General features: G+C 45.1%; 1 protein-coding gene across 2 annotated transcripts in view; it reads right to left on the bottom strand.

Annotated features, from left to right (window-relative positions):
- Positions 1-21,265, bottom strand: part of MAP2K7 (mitogen-activated protein kinase kinase 7) — a 2,576,186-nt gene that overhangs the window by 47,331 nt on the left and 2,507,590 nt on the right. The window lies entirely within an intron of this gene.

Below are 21,265 nucleotides of genomic sequence, written 5' to 3'. Positions count from 1 at the left end.
TGACACTGATGTGCTCTTTCTGTTGAAGAGGGGACCAAACACCCTGCACTTTCAGGGAGCCAAATGTTGCTCCCCTCATCCCACATCTGAAGAGTCTGAACAGCTCTTGAGAGGGAAGGGGGGATTAAAAGAGAGCCCTGGATTTAGAGACAACTGCTGAATCCATAGTTTCATAGTATAGTACTAGGCTATCTGCCCTAGGGCATTTATAAGCCTAGCCAAAGTGTATGTGGCTTTCGCCACCCCATGTAATGATACAAAAGTGTACAATTTAAATTAAATTTAGTTTACTGTGCCTCTATTTAGCAATGACACAGAGATGACCCCCGGGGTAAACCTACAATCACCCATCCATTCGTCCAGATTTCTCTTGAATAGAGTCAGTGAGGGGCTCTGCCTAACCTGGACAGGTATCCTGTTCCAGAGTGCGGGATCCTCTGGGTTATGAATCTGTCCCTCCAGCATGTCCTATTCATATTTGTGCTGAGGTTTAGATCTTTAGCTCTTGTGGCTCTGATGGATTTGGATTTTTTGAGGTGGAGCATGTCCATTAATTCTGAATTGGACATGGCCTTGTACGTAAGGCACAGATCACCTCTGAGCAGGCGGTATGCTACTGAATAGAGCTGGAGCTTTTTCAGTCTGGCAGCATATGACATATGCTGGAGACCCTTGATCCTCTTGGTAAAGTACTTTTGGGGTCTCTCCAGCTGCTGCAGGTGCCGGGTGAGGTACATACCAAATGGGGCATTGTACTCAATCATAGGCTGATAAGGGAGGAAGATAAGGGTACAATGACATCCTTTGATCTGGATGTGAATCCCTTCATGATAAGGTGGGCAAGGTAGAAGGTCTTTCTAACCACTTTGGCGACGTGGGTGTCAAATGAGAGGTCACTGTCAACTTGGGTCCCCAGGTCCCCAATTACTTTTTCCGTACTTAATGGATTACCACCTATGTGGTAATTTGTGGGTACTTTGTTTTTTTCCAAAGGGGATGACTATACATTTTTTGGCATTTAGTTTAAGGCCATGACTCTGGCACCAGTCAGTTTCTGTAAGGCCCTTCTGGAGGATGCATGTGTCAGCTGGTGTGTCGAGTATGGCGCCTAGTTTGCAGTCGTCTGCGAAGTTTGTCAGCCACAACCCCCCTATGTTTGCCTGCACATCTGAGAAATAAATGCCAAACAAGAGGGATCCCAAGACAGAGCCCTGTGGGACTCCACTTGTGACTGGCTTAGAGTCTGACATAACTCCAGCTATTCTGACTTTGTGGGTTCTGTCCTTTAGCCAGTTTGCAACCCATCTTGTGACAAACGGGTTTAAATTTAAGCTGTTGAGCTTGTCTATGATGCCTGAGTGGGGTATTGTGTCGCAGGCTTTTGCCAGATCCAGGTAGGCTGTATGAACTGCTTTGCCTTCATCAATGGCTCTAGTGATTGTTTCAAAAAAGTCCACCAGGTTTAAGAGACAGGATCTGCCTTTTACAAAGCCAAACTGGGTAGGGTCAATTGTCTGTAGGTCCCCGATGTCTTTGTTTACGAGTTCCATAATGATCCTTTCCATAGCTTTGCAGACCAGGCTGGTCAAGCTTATGGGGCGGTAGTTTCCAGGGTCTGTAGAGGTACCACCTTTGTGGAGTGGGACCACTGTAGCTGTACGCCAGTGTTCAAGGACGTATCCTGTAGCAAGGCTAAGATTAAACAGCATTCTTATGTGCGGGTTTAGCTCCTCTAGGAGTTCACGTAGCACGCAACCCAGGACACAGTCAGGTCCCATGGATGCTGTATTTTTAGCTTTGCTGAGGGCAGCTCTCACCTGGACATCTGAGATTTCAGGGAGGTTGCATTCAGCTGAGATATTTATTTCATCTTTTGGGGGAGAGGGAGGGGAGAAATTTGCACTGAACCTGTCTGCCAGTATGTTGGCAATATCTGTGGGTTCAGTGTATTTTTTGCCGTTATGAACTAACTCTGCGCATATCTGAGGGTTTCTGCCCAGGTTTCTAACATAACTGAAGAAGGCCTTGTGATTAACTTTAGTGTCCTTAGCGATTTTTCTCTCGAAGTTGGCCTTTGATGATTTTATTAGTGAACGTAGTTTTTTGCTAGTGCTGATCAGGGATGCCTTCCCTTTATGGGATTTTGCTCTGTCTTGCAGTAGCTTCCTTCTCTTGTTATAAAGTTTGTTTATGGCTGGGGTCCACCAGATAGGATTCCTGCCTTTGGTGGAAAGGGTCTTGGTTTTATTTGGGATTGCATGATCCATGCATTCTTGGAGATGCCCGTAGAAAGCATTTGTGAAGGATTCAGCAGTGTGGCATGTGGTTTCCACTGGCCCAGGGGGCTTGAAGGATACCATTTCAGTCCTAAGGAGTGTAAAGTCGGCTTTTGAGAAGTTTCTCACTGTGGTCTTTTGTGCTGGGGGTGGAGGTGGGATATGAATATCTAAGGTTATTAGTTTATGGTCTGATCTCACTAGTGAGGGGTATACTTACGGTGTTGAGCATTTTGTCCCCATGTTTGTGATGATCAGGTCAAGTATATTATTTCCCCTTGTGGGGGAGGTGACTAGTTGTTCCATCGCATTTGAGTTGATGAATTCCAGGAACCTTTGGGCTAGGGTGTTGGGGCTTGAGTAATGCACCCAGTCTATGTTTGGGTAGTTGACGTCTCCCAATATGATGGTATTTGGTGAGACATTCATATCCTCCAGTGTCTCAGGAAGGCTGAATGGAGTTCCTGAGATTGCGAGGGTGGTCTGTAGCATGCTACAAGTTGTAGAGCAGTTTTGCCTACAGTTAGTTGCACATGGATGGTCTCCGATGCTTCGTGCGTTGCCACTAACCTGGAGGTGTGGGTGTCTTTAATGAATATGGACACTCCCTCCTTTTGTGGTTCGGCCCAGGTTTTGGGGCCAAAATGCATGATACGGGGTATAACCTGGTAGGGCTGGGGTGCTCTCAGGAGCCTTGAACCAGGTCAGTTACTTCACAGACATCGATGCTCTCCATACTGAGGAGTACTTCGAGAGCCTGCATCTTGAGATTTAGACTTCTGGCGTTGAGCAGCATTACCCTTAGTTTTTTTCCTTTATTGTTTTCTAAGGTGGTGGGGGTTTGTCTTTTGAGCCTTGCCTAAAAAAGGCACTATGGGGGTGGCAAGAGCCTTAGCCAATATCCGGAAGCCCAGTGGTGACAGGTGCAAGCCGTCCCTTGCGAAGCAGCGTGGCTTGTCCAGCATGTCATCCCAAGCAGACAGACATTGGATCCCCCTAGAATGACACCAGCAATTGAGCTAATTATTAAAGCTGATCATCTTGTCTTTGTATTGTGGCATCATTCTTGGTGAGGGCAAGATGCTGCTCAGGGTCAGGGTCATACCGGCCTGGTCTACATAATCAGAGAGCTCCTCTATGTCTCTTTTCATGTAGTCCAAGGAGGTACGTCTCAGGTCATTCACGCCGGCATGGACAATGACGGAGTCATATTTGTACTTGCTTTGGAGTGACCCGAGTGCTTGTGTTATGTGGCGGATCCTAGCTCCCGACAGGCAGCTCACCGTTACCCTCTCTTTGTTCAGCCTGGTAAGCGGGATGTCAGTGTGTCTGACTATAGAGTCACCTATTACTAGTGTATCAGGCATGGTGTTTCGCCTTAAGGGCTGTGATTGTTTGGCACACTGACTTTGCGTACTATGTGTTGCATGTGCAGAGTTTTGAGGTGGTGTTTTCTTGGATGTCTGCTTTGGGAGCCTCTGTTGTTTCGGTAAGTTTTTTATTAGAGCCTCTGAGTATGTCTTTGTGTTATGTGTTTGGTTTGCAGTTGTGGTTGGTTTATGTGAGACTGGGTTTGTTGTGTGTGTGGTTACCTTCTCCTCCTGTCTGGTCTTGCTAGTCCTGTGTTGAGAGAGTCCAGCCTCCAGTTTGGCTATATAGTTGCATCTCTCACATGTGTTTGTGTTTGTTGGGAGGAGGAGAGGGTTGTGTGTGTACATGAGACAATTGTAACATTGTCTCAGGATTCCCAGATTAACCAGCTAAACTGGAGAGGACGTCAGTAATATACCACTCGACATGCCAGAATAGTATAAGGGGGTGATGTGTAACTGGGTCAGAGAGAGGACTTTGAAGGGACGTGGGGTATTAGCACGAGTTGTAGGTGGATGTAGTGCTTACGTTAGTTTAAGGGTGCTTCACTTAAAAGAAAGGTTTTAGGAGCATGTGCTAGGCTTATGATAAAGCGAATAGACTGATTTTGTTGAAAGTGGAGCTTTCTTAAGGGAAAAATTGAAGTGCACACTTGGCGGAGGCAGGAATAGTTTAAGCCTGTTTAACCGGCGCTGCACTATGTGCAATAATCAAGCAAACGCGGATTTTAAACAGGGAACTTCAAAAGAGCTGGAAATGGTCCAAAACGACCAATTACTACAAGCTCTTGTGCTCAGGTCACTCCTTCAGGGACAGATAGGCTGCTCAAGGCTCCCCACTCCCACTGGTGAGCAAAGAAACTTCCTTCTATCCAAGTAAGGCAATGGACAACACAGGAACTACACCACAGTCCAGAATACAGCAAACCCTGTATACTGGTCTAAACTAGTCGAGAAAGGCGGGAAAACAAGGATTTTTTTTTTGATTGTTTTTTAGGTTAGAAAGTACACAAAAATGCAGGAAAAACAGTAATAAATCACTTACACAGGCTAGCTCACTTTAGTGGGTAGCCTCAACAGTTAAATTTAACAACAAACTTTCGACCAAATGTAACTTTAAGTGCAGATAATGTACAATGCAAAAAACACTGTAGTTCCTTCTTGAGAAAAGGCTGAAGAGAATTACAAATTCAAGGGGATGCCCATGTAGAAGCCAAACTGACTTCAGAAACCACAAAAACTTTCTCATGTGGAGTTTGTCTAGGAGCAGCATACGAATGGTGGAAGCTATGAACCCCAGAGCTCTCAGGAATTCCCTGATAGTTAAAGTCAGAGGAACACAGTTTGAAAAAAAAAAGGAAATGAGTGTAAGGCAGGGATGCCAACATAGGCACAGTCTGCATCCTGCACCTCAGAAAAACATAGTCCTTAAGAGGAGTCAGAAAATACTTTTTGAAGTTTATTGTGAATCTCAGGCTTTGTAAAAGGGAAATGGCAAAATAAGATTTTGCAACAAGATCATTGGAGCGGACGCCTGAAACAGGAGGTCATCCAAGTAAGGAAAAATGGACTCCCTATAGCCGGCAAAAAACAATAACATGAGTGAGGCATCTGGTGAATACCCTTGGGCAGCAGAAAGGCGAAAGGGCAAAGTAGAGAAATGAAAACGCAAGAAAGTAGCAGAGAAATGTAAAAACTAGGAACATCCTGGAGTAAAAACCCCTCTCCCTTTGGGATACAAGTATATCTTGAATAGAACCCAGAGTTAAAAAATCATGAAGCACCCCTGGAAAGAAGGGCAGTTGTTCCTGACAGGCTGAAGAATTCCCATAAAAGGGGGAAGATATTTTCATAGTGTGTACTAGGCTAATGGTCTTGGAGCCTTTACAAGCCTAGCCTATAGACGTGCCCTGGCATCGTGCCACCAGACGTTGCTTCCCAGTACCTTTATCAAGTAGAGTCACTGGAGTGATCCCCGGGATGAACTTTCTATTACCCATCCACTCATCAAGACTTCTCTTGAAGAGGGTCAGCGAGGTGCTCTGCTTGACATGTATGAGAAGTCTATTCCAGGGCATGTGCAGTCCCTGGGTGAGGAACCTGTCCCTCCTACATGTTCTGTTAACTGTTTTAATGACGTTGAGGTCTCTGGAGCATGTGGTGCAGAGGGATTGGGATTTTTTTAGATGCAGCATTTCTAACAGAGCTGGGTCAGACATGGCTTTGTAAGTCGAGCAGAGATTGCCTCTAAGTAAGCGATATGAGATAGAGAATAGCTGGTGTTTTTTGAGTCTGTCCATGTAGGACATCTGTTTAATGCCTATGACCCTCTGTGAGGTACTTCTGTGGCCTCCCCAGCTGTTGCAGGTGTCTAGTGAGGTGCATGCCAAATGGAGCATTATACTCTATGACTGGTCTAATGAGTGAAGAGTAGAGAGACGATGACCTTCTTCCTATATGCAAAACCCTTGGTAATGAGATGTGCCACATAGGACTTTTTGACCACGGTGGCAATGTGGTGGCCAAAGGAGAGGTTACTGTCAACCTGCGTCCCCAGATCTCTTATAACGCCTTCAGTGTTCAGTGGGCTCCCATCAATGTGGTAATTAGTGGGGAACTGAGTTTTTACCAATGGGGATGACTATTCATTTTTTGGCGTTAAGCTTAAGGCCATGGTTTCGATACCAGTCATTGGTCTCATTGAGGCCTTTCTCTAGGATGTCTGCATCATTGGGGAAGTTAATAATGGTTCCCAGATTGCAATCGTCTGTGAACTTGGTCAGCCAGAGTCCCTCTGTGTTGGCCTGGACTTCTGAGAAGTAGATGCCGAACAGGAGAGGACCCAGGACCGATCTCTGTGCGAGTCCACTTGTGACTGGTTGGCAGTCTGAGTTGGAGTCTGCTATTTTCACACTGTGTTCCATCTGTGAGCCAATTGCAACCCACCTAGTGATATAGGGGTTGATGCCTAGTTTGGTGAGTTTATCAGTAATTCCCAAGTGAGGAATGGCATCAAAGGGCTTGGCCAGATCGAGGTAGTCTGTATGCACTGCCTTACCTTCATCCACAGCCCTGGTGACTCACTCAAAGTCGTCAACCAGATTGAGCAGGCATGATCTCCCTTTCACAAAGCCAAACTGCGCGGGGTCTAGAGTTTGGAGATTTCCTATATCTTTGTTAATTAGGTCGATGATGGCGTGCTCCACAGATTTACATATCAGAATCATCAAGCTAATGGGGCGATAATTCCCAAGGTCTGTAGTTGCTCCCCCTTTATGGAGAGGGATGACTGTAGCAGTGCGCCATTCGGTAAGGACAAAGCCAGAGGTGAGGCTGTGACTGAACAGGGCATACAGATGTGGTGGTACCAGTTCGCTTTGTAGTTCAAGTAGAACACAGCCAGGGATATTATCGGGTCCCATGGAAGCTGTATTCTTGACCTTGGACAATGCAGCTTTAACCTGGCATTCTTCCGGTATTGTGATTGGTCCTTTTGGGGGGGGGGGGGGGAGTTGGCACTGAATCTGCTGGCCAGCATGTTGGCAATATCCGTTGGCTCAGTACAGGAGGTACCATTGTGTTACTACTCATCACAGAGCAAATATGGGTATTGCCGTGGAGGTTCTTGATATAGCTATAGAAGGCTTTGTGATTGTTTCTAGTGTCTGCAGCAATTCTGCCTTCATAGCTGACTTTAGAGGATTTGATGAGGGATCTCAACTTTTTGTTGAGGCTAATAAGCGAGTTTTTCCAGTCTTGAGACTTCACCTTTTTCTCCAACAGTTTTCTTCCTTCGGTTGTAGAGTTTATTAATGGCAGGAGACCATGAGATCGGCTTCCTTTTTTTGGAGGAGAGCGTCATGGTTCTGTTGGGTATGGCTAGTTCCATGCATTAGTGTACATGTTCGTACAGTGCACTGGTGTATGATTCGGCAGTCATGCAGCTATTTTCCATTGGCATAGATACTGTGAAGTTAGCCACCTCTGCTTTTAGGAGTCCAAAGTCAGCTTTGGAGAAGTTTTTCAAGGTGGTTACCTCTGCGGGGGTGTGGGTGAGATGTGGATTTCCATGGTGATTAGTTTATGGTCTGATCTGACCAGGGAGGGATTGACTACTGGTGTAGAGCAACGGTCACCCATTTTAGTAATAACCAGGTCAAGGATGTTGCTTCCTCTAGTGGAGATCAGAATGAGCTGGTCCAGAACATTTAAATTGAATTCCAGAAGCGCTGGGCCAATGTATTGGCACTTGAGTAGTTTTCCCAGTTGATGGAGGAGTAATTGAAGTCTCCTAGTAAGAGAGGGTGTTGGGTTGGACCTTGACAGATTCCAGAGTGCTTAGGAATGTGGAGTGAGAGTCTAGGGATATGGTTGGGGACCTATAGCAGGCTATGACCTGGATTGGCGTCTTGCCCAATGTTAGTTGTACCTGAAGGTATCTCAGATGCTTTATGCAGGGTGACTAGTTTGGAGGTGTGCATATCCTTTATGAATATGGAGACACCACCGCCTTTGGCGCTTCAATCCATGTTTCGGGGCTGAAAGGTGTGGAATGAGTTATAGCCAGGTAGCACAGGGGTGCTTTCTGCCGCTTTAAATCAGACTACGAAATACCCCTGACAGACAATGGAAAAAAAACAGGAATCCTGAGTAATATTTAGCCAAACAGGAAGAGAGAGTGAGAAGCAAAGAGAAAGAGGAAAGTGACTTGGAATAACAGGATAGTCAGCACCTGGTTTCATCAGGAAAAGGAGACTTCTGAGGCACAGAAGTCTGAGTAGCCCTCGCAGGAGGAGCCCGCTTGCCACCCTTTTTACCCTTAGAAGTAAAGTGAGATTGACTGCGAACAAAGGCTGGCTTACTGGGGTAGTCTGTCTGAAATTTAGGAACAGGAGAAACAAACACATTTAAATTCCTGTAAAGCCTTGCCCTTATCCTGTAGAGACAAACAAATCAGAAGCAGCTTCACCAAACAAGTGTTTATTATCAAGAGGGGCATCCATCAACTTAGCCTCAACATCATCAGGCAAAGGCTGAAGCCAACGATACCTCCTCATCACTGACCCAAATGCAGCAGCTCTAAAAGAAGCATCTGCTGCATTACAATTATACTTGATGGAATGACGAGCCACCTGCGTGGAAGTCCCTAAAAGGGAAAAGGCAGAAGGTTTACCTACAGTCTGGAAGATCAGAAATTATCAGACAGGCCTGGGACATATAGGTCTGACAATCAACAGCCCTAAAAGCCAGGGTAGCAGAGGTATAGATCTTCTTGCCTAGCCTTTCAAAAGCTCTGCTATCTATATCAGAAGGCAGCAACTTAGGAGAAGGAATCAATTGAGAAGGTTTGTCAGAAACTACTGACACCACAGAGAGGTCAAGCAGAAGGACACTTGCACAAGAACTTACAGTCCTCAGGCAACCTATACAACCTATCAGGTTTCTTGTGGGCAGGGGGCTGAGAATCTGGAGCTTTAGAGGCATCAGAAAAGGCATCCAACAAAACGTACAGTTGTGTACACATCATAAATGTAGATGTTCGAGTGTATGCACTGTTGCAGTCATCACATTTGGGTTATCTGCCTACAGGTAGCCCTCAGCCGGCCTGAATACCATAATCTTGGGATTTCTGCATCGGATGCTGTCGCTTCCATGATGTCAGGTCGTCAGGGGTTTAAAACATGCAGCCGACGCCATTACATCAGTTTTTCTTGCCCCAAATGTCAGGTGCCCCCACAACAGGAAGCAATTATACAGTATGGAACACCCCCAGTAAAAAGCAAATACACAAGATGTAATATATATACCAAACAAGAAGGAAAGGGAGAGCCAAGAGCAGTCAGGGGGCTGGAGGGAGGGTAACCAGGACTGCAACAGTGAACACTCCCAACATCTACATTTATGGTAAGTGTACACAAAGTACAGTTGTGTACACTTACCATAAATGTAGATGTTCAAGTGTATTCACTGTTGCAGTCATTACATTTGGCTAATCTGCTGGCAGGTTGCCCTCAGTCGATCTGAATAACAAAGTCTTGGGTCCTGCGTCGGTTGCTGTCTCCTCTAACATGACGTCAGGGGACATGCAGCCGATGCCATTTTATTCAGTTTTTCTTGCCCCAGATGTCAGGTGCCTCCCAAATGGGGAGTATATATATATATATATATATATATATATATATATATATATATATATATATATATACATATACATATATATATATATATATATATATACATATATACATATATATATAAATTGAAATATGTATAAATGCAATTTTAGCAACATAAACTTTACTTTCATCTAAAAGCAAATACACTACAAAGGCTTTAGTGTATAGTGAAGGAAAGAAAACATATAGAAAGGGGGATGGCAGGTGGGTAACCCGGACTGCAACAGTGAATACACTCGAACATCTATATTTATGGTAAGTATATAGAACTGTACTATGTTCTTCGTGTTTCACTGTTGCAGTCATTACATTTGGGTAGAATCCCAAAGCTATGGATGGGAGGATGGAACTAAACAGCATTAGGAGCGGCTATAAGGCCCTGCAGAACTGCAGTGGCAAAGCCTGCCCTGGATTTGGAGAAGAGGGGCAAATGATAATGCTTTGTGAAGGTATGAACAGAGCTCCAAGTAGCAGCTTCTAGAATGTCTTTGGTTAGAACCCCTCTGAGAAAAGCTGCTGAAGTAGACGCAGCCCTGGTGGAATGTGATCTGATTCCCTTGGGCACAGGTTTACCATGGTGCAAGTAGCAGAAACGAATGCAGTGGCTTATCCACTTAGAAATAGTCTGCTTTGATATAGCCTTCCCCTCTGACTCTGCAGCCAATACTACCAGTAGTTGCTCAGACTTTCTTAGAGATTTGGTGCTGTTTAAGTAGAATCTTAGTTGTCTGTGTATGTCCAATGAATGCAGAATCCGCTCCCCCTTGTTCTGCGGATTTGGGTAAAATGTCGGCAGGTGAATGGTGTGGTTAAGAGCCATACTGGATACCATCTTAGGCATAAAAGAAGGACTGGTCCTGAGGGACACCCTGTCCGGGTAAAATGTAATAAAAGGCTCCACTGCCATGAGAGCTTGTAGTTCTGAAACCCTTCTTGCTGAAGTGACTGCCAAGAGAAAAGCTGTTTTCCAAGATATAAATTTTATATCCGCAGTAGCTGCTGGTTCAAAAGGAGGCAGGGTGAGTTTTTCCAGCACAAAATTGAGGTCCCATGCAGGAGTTGGTGATCTTCTGGGAGGCCTTACATTTTTGGCCCCTCTAAAATACTGTTTAAGCAGGGGATGAGAAAAGAGGGGAGGCTCTGTGTTGTAATGAGCCGAGATGGCAGAGGCATGGATTTTTGTTGAAGAAAAAGATAGGCCCTTGTCAAGCATCTCAGTCAAATATTGTAAAATCTGAGGAATATTGGGCTTTGCTGTGTCTGTTCCTTGTGCTGGGTTCCAAGCACAGAATCTCTTCCATTTATCAGCATAAGATTTTCTAGTACTAGGCCCTCTGGCTTCCAAAATGACATCCATCACAGATTTACTGAGAGGTGTTGTTTGAATAATTAATTGATCAGCCATGCTGCAAGATTCAGAGTTTGGAGCTGAGTGTGCAGAATTTGTTCTACTAAGACAGTAGATGATCTATTTGAGGCAAGTAACATGGGGGAAGTTGAGACATATTCCTTAGAAGTGGGTACCAGTGCTGGCGAGGCCAGTCTGGAGCAACTAGGATCAATTTTGGTTTTCCATGTCTGATTTTTAGTAAGACCTTGGAGAGTAGAGGCAGACGGGGAAAGGCATAGACTGATAGGTTTTTCCAGCTGAAGGATAGGGCATCCACTTTCCATGCTTTTTTGTAATGAGTTCTTGTGCAGAATTTGTCCAACTGATAACGTTGGGGAGATGCAAATAGATCTATGTATGGGCTCCCCCATTTCTCTGTTAACATGCTGAAGATTTGTGGATCCAGTTTCCATTCGTGCGGGTCCATAAGATTTCTGCTTAGGTCGTCTGCCACAGTATTTTGTTTTCCTGGCAGGAATTGAGCTTGAAGATGTATTTGGTAAGTCACGGCTGTGTTCCACAAGGCCATGGCTAGTCTGCAAAGGGGGTAGGAATGTGTACCCCCCTGCTTATGTACCACATAACTGTGGTGTTGTCCGTCTTTATCAGTAGTTGTCCTGGATGAAGTAAGTCCTTGAAGGCTGTCAGAGCATTCTGAACAGCTAGCATCTATTTCTGGTTGATATGCAGATGCATTTGGTTTGGGCTCCATTTGCCCTGAATGCATCTCCCCGCCAGGTGGGCCCTCCCAAACATAGTCTGATGCATCTGTAGTTAAGGTTTGTGTGGCAGGGGATAGAGTGAATGACAGTGCCTTGTTTTGGTGACATGTCTCTGCCCACCAAAGAAACTCCTGTTGTAGGCAAGGAAAGAGGGAGATCATTGTTTCCAGACTGTGACAATGTTGACTCCATAAACTTTTTAGGTACCACTGAAGTTTCCTCATATCCAGTCTCGCATATGGAATTAGTAGAATGCAGGATGCCATGAACCCCAAAGCCTGCAGAATTTGTCTTGCAAATAACTGGGTTTTTTGTTGCCATTTGTTTGAAGTATGTTGCCAGTTGTCTTTGTTTGTCTGGTGCAAGGTAAGCCATCTGGGCAGTTGTATTCAAGCTTGCACCCAGGAATGTAATTATTTGAGAGGGTACCTGTTGTGATTTATTTTAGTTTATGGTGTACCCTAGGCATGCTAGAAGCCTTTTTACAAATGCCAGATGCTGAAGAAGAGTGTCCTTGTTCTCTGCTTGAATGAGACAGACGTCCAGATAAGGATAAATTTGAATGCTTCTTTGTCTGCAGAATGCAATGACTGCTGCCAGGCACTTTGTAAAGACCCTGGGTGCAGTAGATAAGCCAAAGGGCAGTGCAGAGAATTGGTAATGCAAAAAACCTGCTTTGAAGTGGAAGTATCTTCTGCAGGATTCCCTTATTAGGATATAAAGGTTTGCCTCAAGTCTACAGTTACTAACCAAGCATTCCTGCCTAGCATAGGCAGTAGCTGTTGTAAACACAGCATTTTGAATTTTGGAATGTCCAGGAACGTGTTCAAAACTGAACTCTAGTATTGGAAGCCATGAATGGTCTTTTCTGGGTACCAGGAAAAGTCTTGAATAAAAACCTTGTCCTTTTTCCTTTTCTGGTACCGGTTGAATAGCCCCCATACCCATGACGGACATGACTTGTTTCTGGGCCTCTATCCACTGGTTTTGTGGCAGATCCGGCCATCCGTTTGGAATTGGCAAAGTATGGAAATGAAATCTGTACCCCTGGGATACTATGTTTAATACCCACTTGTCCAGGGTAATTAACTGCCAATTTTGAGCATGAAGTGCTAGTTTTCCCCCCAAGGGGGCTGTCAAATGGTAAGTGCTTGGTGATTGTAGAGGAAAATCATTGAGACTGCTTACTGTAGGGTTGTGTGCTTTGTTTCCTCCAGTTTTGGAGGTGGAGGCACCCCATTGCTTTGACCTGTAAGAACCCTGTGATTGGTATCTGGAGCCTTTTGAGCGCCTGGATTTGCCTAGAGTGGCTCTGTTAGACACAGCAAAGGACCAATTTTTAGTAGGCCAGTGTCTACTGAACCTGAGAGGCTGCACTTGCAATAAATCTTTTACAGTTCGCATAGATTTAGCTTTGTCTTCCATTTTCTTTAAAACCTCTTCTGCCTTATTACCAGAGTATCATGCTGCAAAGGGGCATCCAACAATTTAGCTTTAACATGATCAGGCAAATTTTGCTCCTTGAGCCAGGCATGCCTTCTAATCACAGATCCAGTAACGGCGGCCCTACAAGAGGCCTCCAAGGAATCAAAACCACATTGCAAAGTATGCTTTCCAACCTGTTCTGCTGAATGTAATAATTCCTGTAACTCTATTTTCCACACAATCAGAAATCAACATCATTTTCTGTTTCAGTAAGCCCATAACATGCTGTTGATATTTAAGCATATGAAACTGGCAGTTTAAGGCCCTGATTGCCAAGGTTGCAGATGTATAAACCTTCTGTCCCCATCTATCCAGTGCCCTGGAATCTCTGTCAGAGAGGGTAGGATTATTGACTGTAGAGGCCTTTACACCCTTGGGACCATGAGAAATAGTCTCAGGATCAGCAGCAGGATTTTTGAATAGAAATTTGTGGTGGTCAGGAACCCTGTAATATCTGTCTGGCTTACTAGGAGCTGGAGGCAGGGAATCGGGAGCCATGCTTGATTCCGAAAATACATCAACAATGTCTAATACAGGAGGTATTGCCAAAGGCCTATGCTGAGGAAGAAGGAGGAAATCCCTAAGCCTCTTTTTTGATTCAGGAAGTCCTGACTCTCCCAGTGAAAATGTTCCCTTAATGTATGCAAAGCCTCTCCAAAAGAGTAATCCTCAGGAGGAGATGCAGAAGGGATGGATTCCTCTGCATCAGAATCCTCATAGGGTGGAATAGAAAATTCCTGATCAGAAGAGGAATCAGAAGAAATGGAAACCTGATCTGAAGACTTATAATCAGTGCCTTGCCTAGGCCTCTTAGCAGGTGGGGTGGGGGGAGTTGAGAACCCCTGATCAAGGTAATTAAATCCTCAGCCATTTTGATCATTTGTTTTTTTGCATAGGGGCCTGACCACATGGCTCATGCGTTGGTTTTTTAGACACAGAAGATGTTTTTGAGGCTGGCGTCTGTTTAATATAAAAATGTTGAGGCCTGAAAATACCCTCAGCGGCTCTGGACCCATCCAAGGAAGAGACATCCACAGGTTCAATACTCTGAGAATCTTGCGCCATACCAGACTCTTGAGTAGGTCTTGGTAGAGGCCTGCGACTCAAAAGTAGCGGGTATCAGGGACTGCGAAAGCGCCTCTGAGTACCGGCAAACCGGCGACTGGCTTAGGAGAAGCTTCGTCGTTGGTTTTGGACTTTGATGGTCTGTCTTTTTCTTTGCGTTTTTTGTGAACTCTGGTAGTCGGATTGCTAACCGATAACATTTCAGGATAACTAAATCTTGAACCAAAATATTTAGAAGCAAAAATATACAGACGCTTAACAGTGCGTTGGTTAAATCTAGCACAAAACTGACAGCAAGGCACGTTGTGATCTGAGCCTAGGCAAGGAATAATGTACAAATGAAAATCCTTATGAGGTATTTGCTTCCCATAAGTAATGCAATTATTAACTTTTACTGACATCGGTAAGGAGCAAGAAAAAGTTTCCCCAACGGGGTACTTAGTTTTAGTTTGAAGACTTCGGTTCTGAAACTCGAATGCGAAAATTTCAGGAGTCGGCCGACCGGCACTTGTGAACTGCTTCTCCTTTGGGTACCGCGTGGCAAGAAAGACTGAATAAAATGGAGTCGGCTGCATGTTTTATACCCCTGACGACCGGACGTCATGGAAGAGGAGACCGCAACCGACGCAGGACCCAAGACTTTGTTATTCAGGCCGACTGAGGGCAACCTGCCAGCAGATTACCCAAATGTAATGACTGCAACAGTGAAACACAAAGAACATTTATACTATGTTCTTTGTGTTTCACTGTTGCAGTCATCATAGTTGGGTTGATTCCCAAAGCTAAGGAAGGGAGGAGGAAGTTAAAGAGCATTAGGACCAGCTATTAAGCCTTGCAAGACTGCAGTGGCAAATCCAGCTCTGGATTTAGAAAAGATAGGCATGTGGTAATGCTTGGTGAAAGTATGTACAGAGCCTCCAGGCAGCAGCTTCTAGGTTGTCCCTGGTAGGGACTCCTCTGCGAAATGCCGTAGATGTAAATGTAGCCCTGGTGGAATGTGATCTTATCCCCCTGTGGGGTAGGTTTTCCATGGTGCTTGCAGCAGAAATGAATGCAATGGGCTTTCCATTTGGAAATGGTTTGCTTTTAAATGGCCTTACCCTCTTGCTCCTGCAGCAAAGCTAACTAGCAGCTGTTCAGATTTTCTGATAGGCTTAGTCCTGTCCAGACAGAATCTAGTTGCCTGTGCACATCCAGAGAGTGCAGTATTAATTCCCCTTTGTTGTGTGGATTAGGGAAAAAAGTAGGCAAATGAATGGACTGACTTAGGGCCACAGTGGACCCCACCATGGGCATAAATGAAGGATTAGTCCTGAGGGAAACCGTGTCTGCATGGAAGATAATGAAGGGTTCCACTGCCATGAGGGCCTGTAATTCAGACACTCTTCTTGCTGAAGTGATGGCTAGAAGGAAGACTGTTTTCCAAGAAAGGAATTTCAACTTTGCTGTAGCAGCTGGCTCAAAGGAAAGAAAAGTGAACTTTTCCAATACAAAGTTAAGGTCCCACGCTGGAGTGGGAGCTCTCCTGGGTGGTCTTAAATTTTTGGCCCCTCTAAGGAATTGCTTTAGCAAGAGGTGAAAGGAGAGGGGTGGCTCAGTATTAAAATGTGCTGAAATGGCAGAGGCATGAATTTTAATTAACGAGAAGGATACGCCCTTGTGGAGCATTTCTGTTAAGTACTGCAGAATATGAGGTAAGCTGGGCACCATTGTGCCCATCCCCCGAGCCTGGTTACAGGAACAGTATCTTTTCCACATTTCAGCATAGGATTTTCTAGTACTAGGCCTCCTTGCCTCCAGAATGACATCCAGTACCTGCTTACTGAGGGATGCTAGAGGAGAGCTCAATGAATTAGCCAGGCTGCAAGGTTCAGGGTTTGAAGCTGAGGGTGCAGAATTCTGGCCCACCTGCTGGGACAGCAGGGAAAGGGTCTGAGGCAGGTTCCATGGTTGTAGCAGTGTCATACTGTGCAAGAGGGGGAACCAGTGCTGGCGTGGCAAGTCTGGTGCAATCAGTACTGTCCTTGGCTTGTCCTGTTTGATCTTTAGTAGAACCTTCGAGAGGAGAGGCAGAGGGGGGGAAAGGCATAAACCAAGAGGCTTTCCCAGGTAAAGGACAGGGCATCCACTTTCCAAGCTTGACTGTGGGGAGTTCTTGTGCAGAATTTGTTCAATTGGTAGTTCTGAGGGGAGGCAAACAGGTTTACCTCTGGAGTCCCTCATTTGTTCCTCAAGAGGTTGAATATTTTTCATTCTAGTTTCCATCTGTGTGGGTCCATGAGATTTCTGCTTAAGTCGTCTGCCAGTGAATTTAGTTTGCCTGTCAGGAATTGTGCTTGTAGGTGTACATGATAGCTCAAGCCTGTGTTCCACAGAGCCATGGCTAGTCTGCAGAGAGGGTACGAGTGGGTTTCCCCGTTTATGTACCACATAACTGTGGTGTTGTCTGTCTTTACCAATAGTTGTCCTGGAAGAATATGGTCTTTGAAGGCTGTCAGAGCATTCTGTACAACTAACATTTCTTTTTGATTGATATGCAGGTGCATCTGTCTTGGGTTCCATTTGCCCTGAATGCACTGCCCTGCCATGTGAGCCCACCATGCATAGTCTAATGCGCCTGTTAGGGTTTGGGTGGCAGGGGGTAGAGTGAAAGGGAGTCCCTTGTTGTGGTAGCAGGCCTCTGCCCACCAAAGGAACTCTGTCTTTATACAAGGAATGATAGAAATCATTGTTTCCAGGTCTTAAGAATGTTGACACCATAGGCATTTTAGATACCATTGGAGTTTCCTCATATGCAGTCTTGCATATGGAATTAGTAGAATGCAAGAGGCCATGAACCCCACAGCTTGCAGTATTTTCCCTACAGATAGCTGGGGTTTTGTGGCCAATAGTTTGAAGTAGGTTGTCAAATAAACATGTTTCTCTGGAGTGAGAAATGCCATCTGGAAAGTTGTGTTCAAACTTGCTCCCAGGAATACAATCTGTTGGCAGGGTACTAGGTGAAATCTATTTTCGTTGCTGGTGTATCCCAGTGAGGTTAGAAGTTTCTTTACGAATGCCAGGTGTTGTAATAGCAAGTCCTGGCTTTCTGCCTGAATCAGACAATCGTCCAAGTATGGGTAAATTTGAATATTTCTCTGCCTGCAATATGCAATGGCTGGAGCTAGACACTTTGTGAACACCCTGGGTGCAGTAGATAAGCCAAAGGGAAGTGCAGAGAACTGAAAGTGTATGTAGCCCACCCTGAAACGTAGGTATTGTCTCTGCAGGATCCTCTAATTGGGCTGTGTAGGTAAGCTTCCTTTAAGTCCAGGGTTGCCAGCCAGACATCCTTGGCTAGCATAGGAAGAAGTTGTTGAAGAGTTAGCATTTTGAATTTTGGAACCACCAGAGAGGTGTTGAGAAGAGAGAAGTCCATGATAGGACGCCAGGAGTCTTTTCTGGGTACCAGAAAAAGTCTTGAATAAAAACCTTGTCCCCTTTGTTCTGCTGGTTCAGGTTGAATAGCCCTGATACTGAGAAAAGACAGAACCTGCTGTTGGGCCTCCGCCCATTGATTTGGGGGTAGGTCTGGCCAACCATTTGGGGTTGGTAGTGTGTGGAAGTGGAATCTGTATCCTTGGGAAACTATGTTAAAAACCCATTTGTCATGGGTAATGAGTTCCCAGTTTTCTGCATGCAGGGTGAGCTTTCCCCCTAAGGGAGCAGGTAGTTGAGCAGGGCTTGGAAGGGTTAAGGTTAACTCATTGTGCTATTTTTCCGTAGGGGGGTGGCTTACTACTCCCTGCTTTGGAAGTGGGAGCTGCCCACTGCTTAGATCTGTGCATAGCATGAGACGGTAGCCTAGGTGGTCTGCTGTTCCTGGGTTTGGACTGAGAAGGCCTGGAAGGGACTGGAAAAGACCAGTTCTTTGAAGGCCAATGCCTACTGAATCTGGGAGGCTGTACTTGTAGGAAATCTTTAACAGTTTGCATAGATTTAGCTTTTTCCTCCATCCTTTTGAGGACTATGTCTGCTTTGTTGCCAAAAAGGTGGTCCTGGTTTAAGGGAGCATCCAGTAATTTAGTTTTAACATGATCTGGCAAGTTTTGTTCCTTAAGCCAAGCATGCCTTCTAAGTACAGACCCAGTGACAACAGCCCTGCAAGATGATTCTAAAGCGTCAAAACCACATTGCAAAGTATGTTTACCAACTTGTTCTGCAGAATGCATTAAATTTTGCAATTCTTTGTGTTCAGCACAGTCAGGAATCAACATCATTTTATGTTTAAGTAGTCCCATAATATGCTGCTGATACTTTAACATATGAAACTGGCAATTTAAAGCCCTAATGGCCAAAGTAGCATAAGTGTATACCTTCTAACCCTATCTGTCTAAGGCTCTAGAATCTCTAACAGAAGGGTTAGGATTTTTGGCAGCCATAGCCTTAATGCCTTTTGGTCCTTGGGAAATGGTCTCTGGATCCGCAGAAGGATTCTTGAAGAGGAACTTGTGAGAGTCAGGTACTCTGTAGTATCTGTCAGGTTTTCTGGGAGCTGGAGGTAAAGTGTCTGGGGTAAGGCTAGATTCCAAGAAAGCAACATCTACCATGTCCAGAACAGGAGGGATAGCTAAAGGCATGTGTTGAAGTAGGAGTAAGAATTCCCTACGTCTCTTTTTGGACTCAGAGTAATCCTGGCTTTCCCAGTGGAAATGCTCCCTAAGAGTATGCAAGGATTCATTGAAAGAAAAATCTTCTGCAGGGGAAGCAGAGGGAATGGAATCCTCTGTATCAGAATCCTCAAAAGTAGATAAGGGCAAATCCTGGTAATCAGGAGCAGCAGAAATACCAGGTTCCTGATCAGAAGAATCAGAAAGAAAATCAGTTCTAGGTCTCTTAGAGGGGGAAGGCTGGGGTAGTTGGATGGCTTAACGAAGCCATTTTGGAGTACACAGATAGAGTACGAAAGTAATTGGCTGCAAAAATAGCCCGACGATGAATAGTTTGGGCATTGAACAAGGCACACAACCGACAGCGAGGAACGTCGTGGTCTGGGCCTAAACAAGGGATGCAGTAAAAATGAAAATCTCTATGAGGTATTTGCTTTCCAAAGGTAAGACAATTGTTAACTTTTACTGACATCGCTTAGAGCAAGAAAAAGAATCCCCGATGGGGTACTTGTCTTTTTTGAAGACTTCCGGTCTGAAACTCGAAAAAGAAAATTTCATGAGTCGGCCAACCGGCACTTGCGAACTGCTTCTGCTTCGGGCACCGCACAACATGAAAGACTGATGTAATGGCATTGGCTGCATGTTTTATACCCCTGATGACCTGACGTCATGGAAGAAGCGACAGCATCCGACGCAGAAATCCAAAGACTCTGGTATTCAGGCTGGCTGAGGGCTACCTGCAGGCTGATAACCCAAATGTGATGACTGCAACAGTGAAAAAGGAAGACCATCAGGAGAGACTGCATAAGGTCTGGGAGAATCCATCTGCATTTTTTGAATCTCAGAAACTTGGGCACAATCCCATTTAAAGAACTTCTTCATCCTAGAGATAGTCTTCCCAAAAGAAATCTCTTCAAAGGGAGTATCAGGACTAGTAGATTCCCCTTTCTCTGATCCAGAGTCCAAATGAGAGGGAATGTGGGTGGAGTAAGCAAGGGATTCCTCATCTGAATCTGCCTCCTCCTTAGAGGAATGCTGTTCTCTGCATCTCTTATGGGGGTAGAACACCAAGGGGGGTTGAACTCCCTATTGAGGTTTTAAAGCCATCAAAGCACTAAACAAGCCCTTTTTGAAGGACTGACATTCACTCTGTGGATTCTTAGGAGCTAAGGTAACACGTTTAGTCTTCTGCTTTCTTCTATAAGGGGACATCTGCCTTACAAAATTTGGAAGGCTTCGATCCCAGACGGCATTCAATAACTGTGTTAGGGACTTCTTCTTTGACTAAAATTTGGGGAACACCCCTAGGCCCCTTGGAAATAATCAGCCGCAGTTCCCCCTGAATGTCCAAAGCAGACGTCTGCAATGCCTCCTTGACTGTGCCAAAGGTCAGATCCCAGCTAGCTTCAAACCCGATCGCAGCAGAATAATCCAACAATGAGGCTGGATGAACCTCCAAGCTATCACTTGCTTCTGGTGGGACGTCTGGTGAATGCTGGACAGCAAAAGATTCCGGCCTAGGTTTCTTGGCCTTCTTCCCAGACAGCTGTCCCACTGAATGGAAAGATCCCTCTATTGTGTCTTTATCAAGAAACTTAAGACATCGATTCTCAAAGTAAAGTGCCAAAGAAGAAAGCCTACTACAAAGAGGTTTGGGAATAAAGGCCTGACAAAACAGGATGTATGATCGTGTGAAGAACCACGGCAAAATAGACACTGTTCATGACCGTCTTTATGGGTAATCGGTCTACCACACTGGCATTTACCCCTCTTGTATAACATGAAACCACACAAGCAACAATATCACAAAAGACAAGACAACAGAAACCCCAATGGGGCACTTATCTGTAATGGCCTGGTGAACCAGCGATGGAACAGGCATTCACACAGACGAAGATGGGATTTGGACTGCTGGCAAAGAAGTTCTGAGGATGGTATGTCCGGACGTCACCTTTATGCCCTACACTATGCAAGGAGCACAAGTGTGACATATGGCGTACCTTAAACAAACCTAAAGGCTTTGGTATACTGGCCAGATGTCAGGCCGTTCTTGGCAGGGGATCCCTATTGTAATGAACACTGCAACAGTGAAATAAAAGGACATGTGACTCGACAGCATTGGGTGGATAGAT

Source organism: Protopterus annectens, chromosome 9.part0, assembly GCF_019279795.1.
Source record: "Protopterus annectens isolate FY-2018-M chromosome 9.part0, PAN1.0, whole genome shotgun sequence".
Classification (NCBI taxonomy): domain Eukaryota; kingdom Metazoa; phylum Chordata; order Ceratodontiformes; family Protopteridae; genus Protopterus; species Protopterus annectens.
The sequence above is the reverse complement of the archived record's forward strand: the minus strand, read 5'-3'. Positions and strand labels throughout refer to the sequence as shown.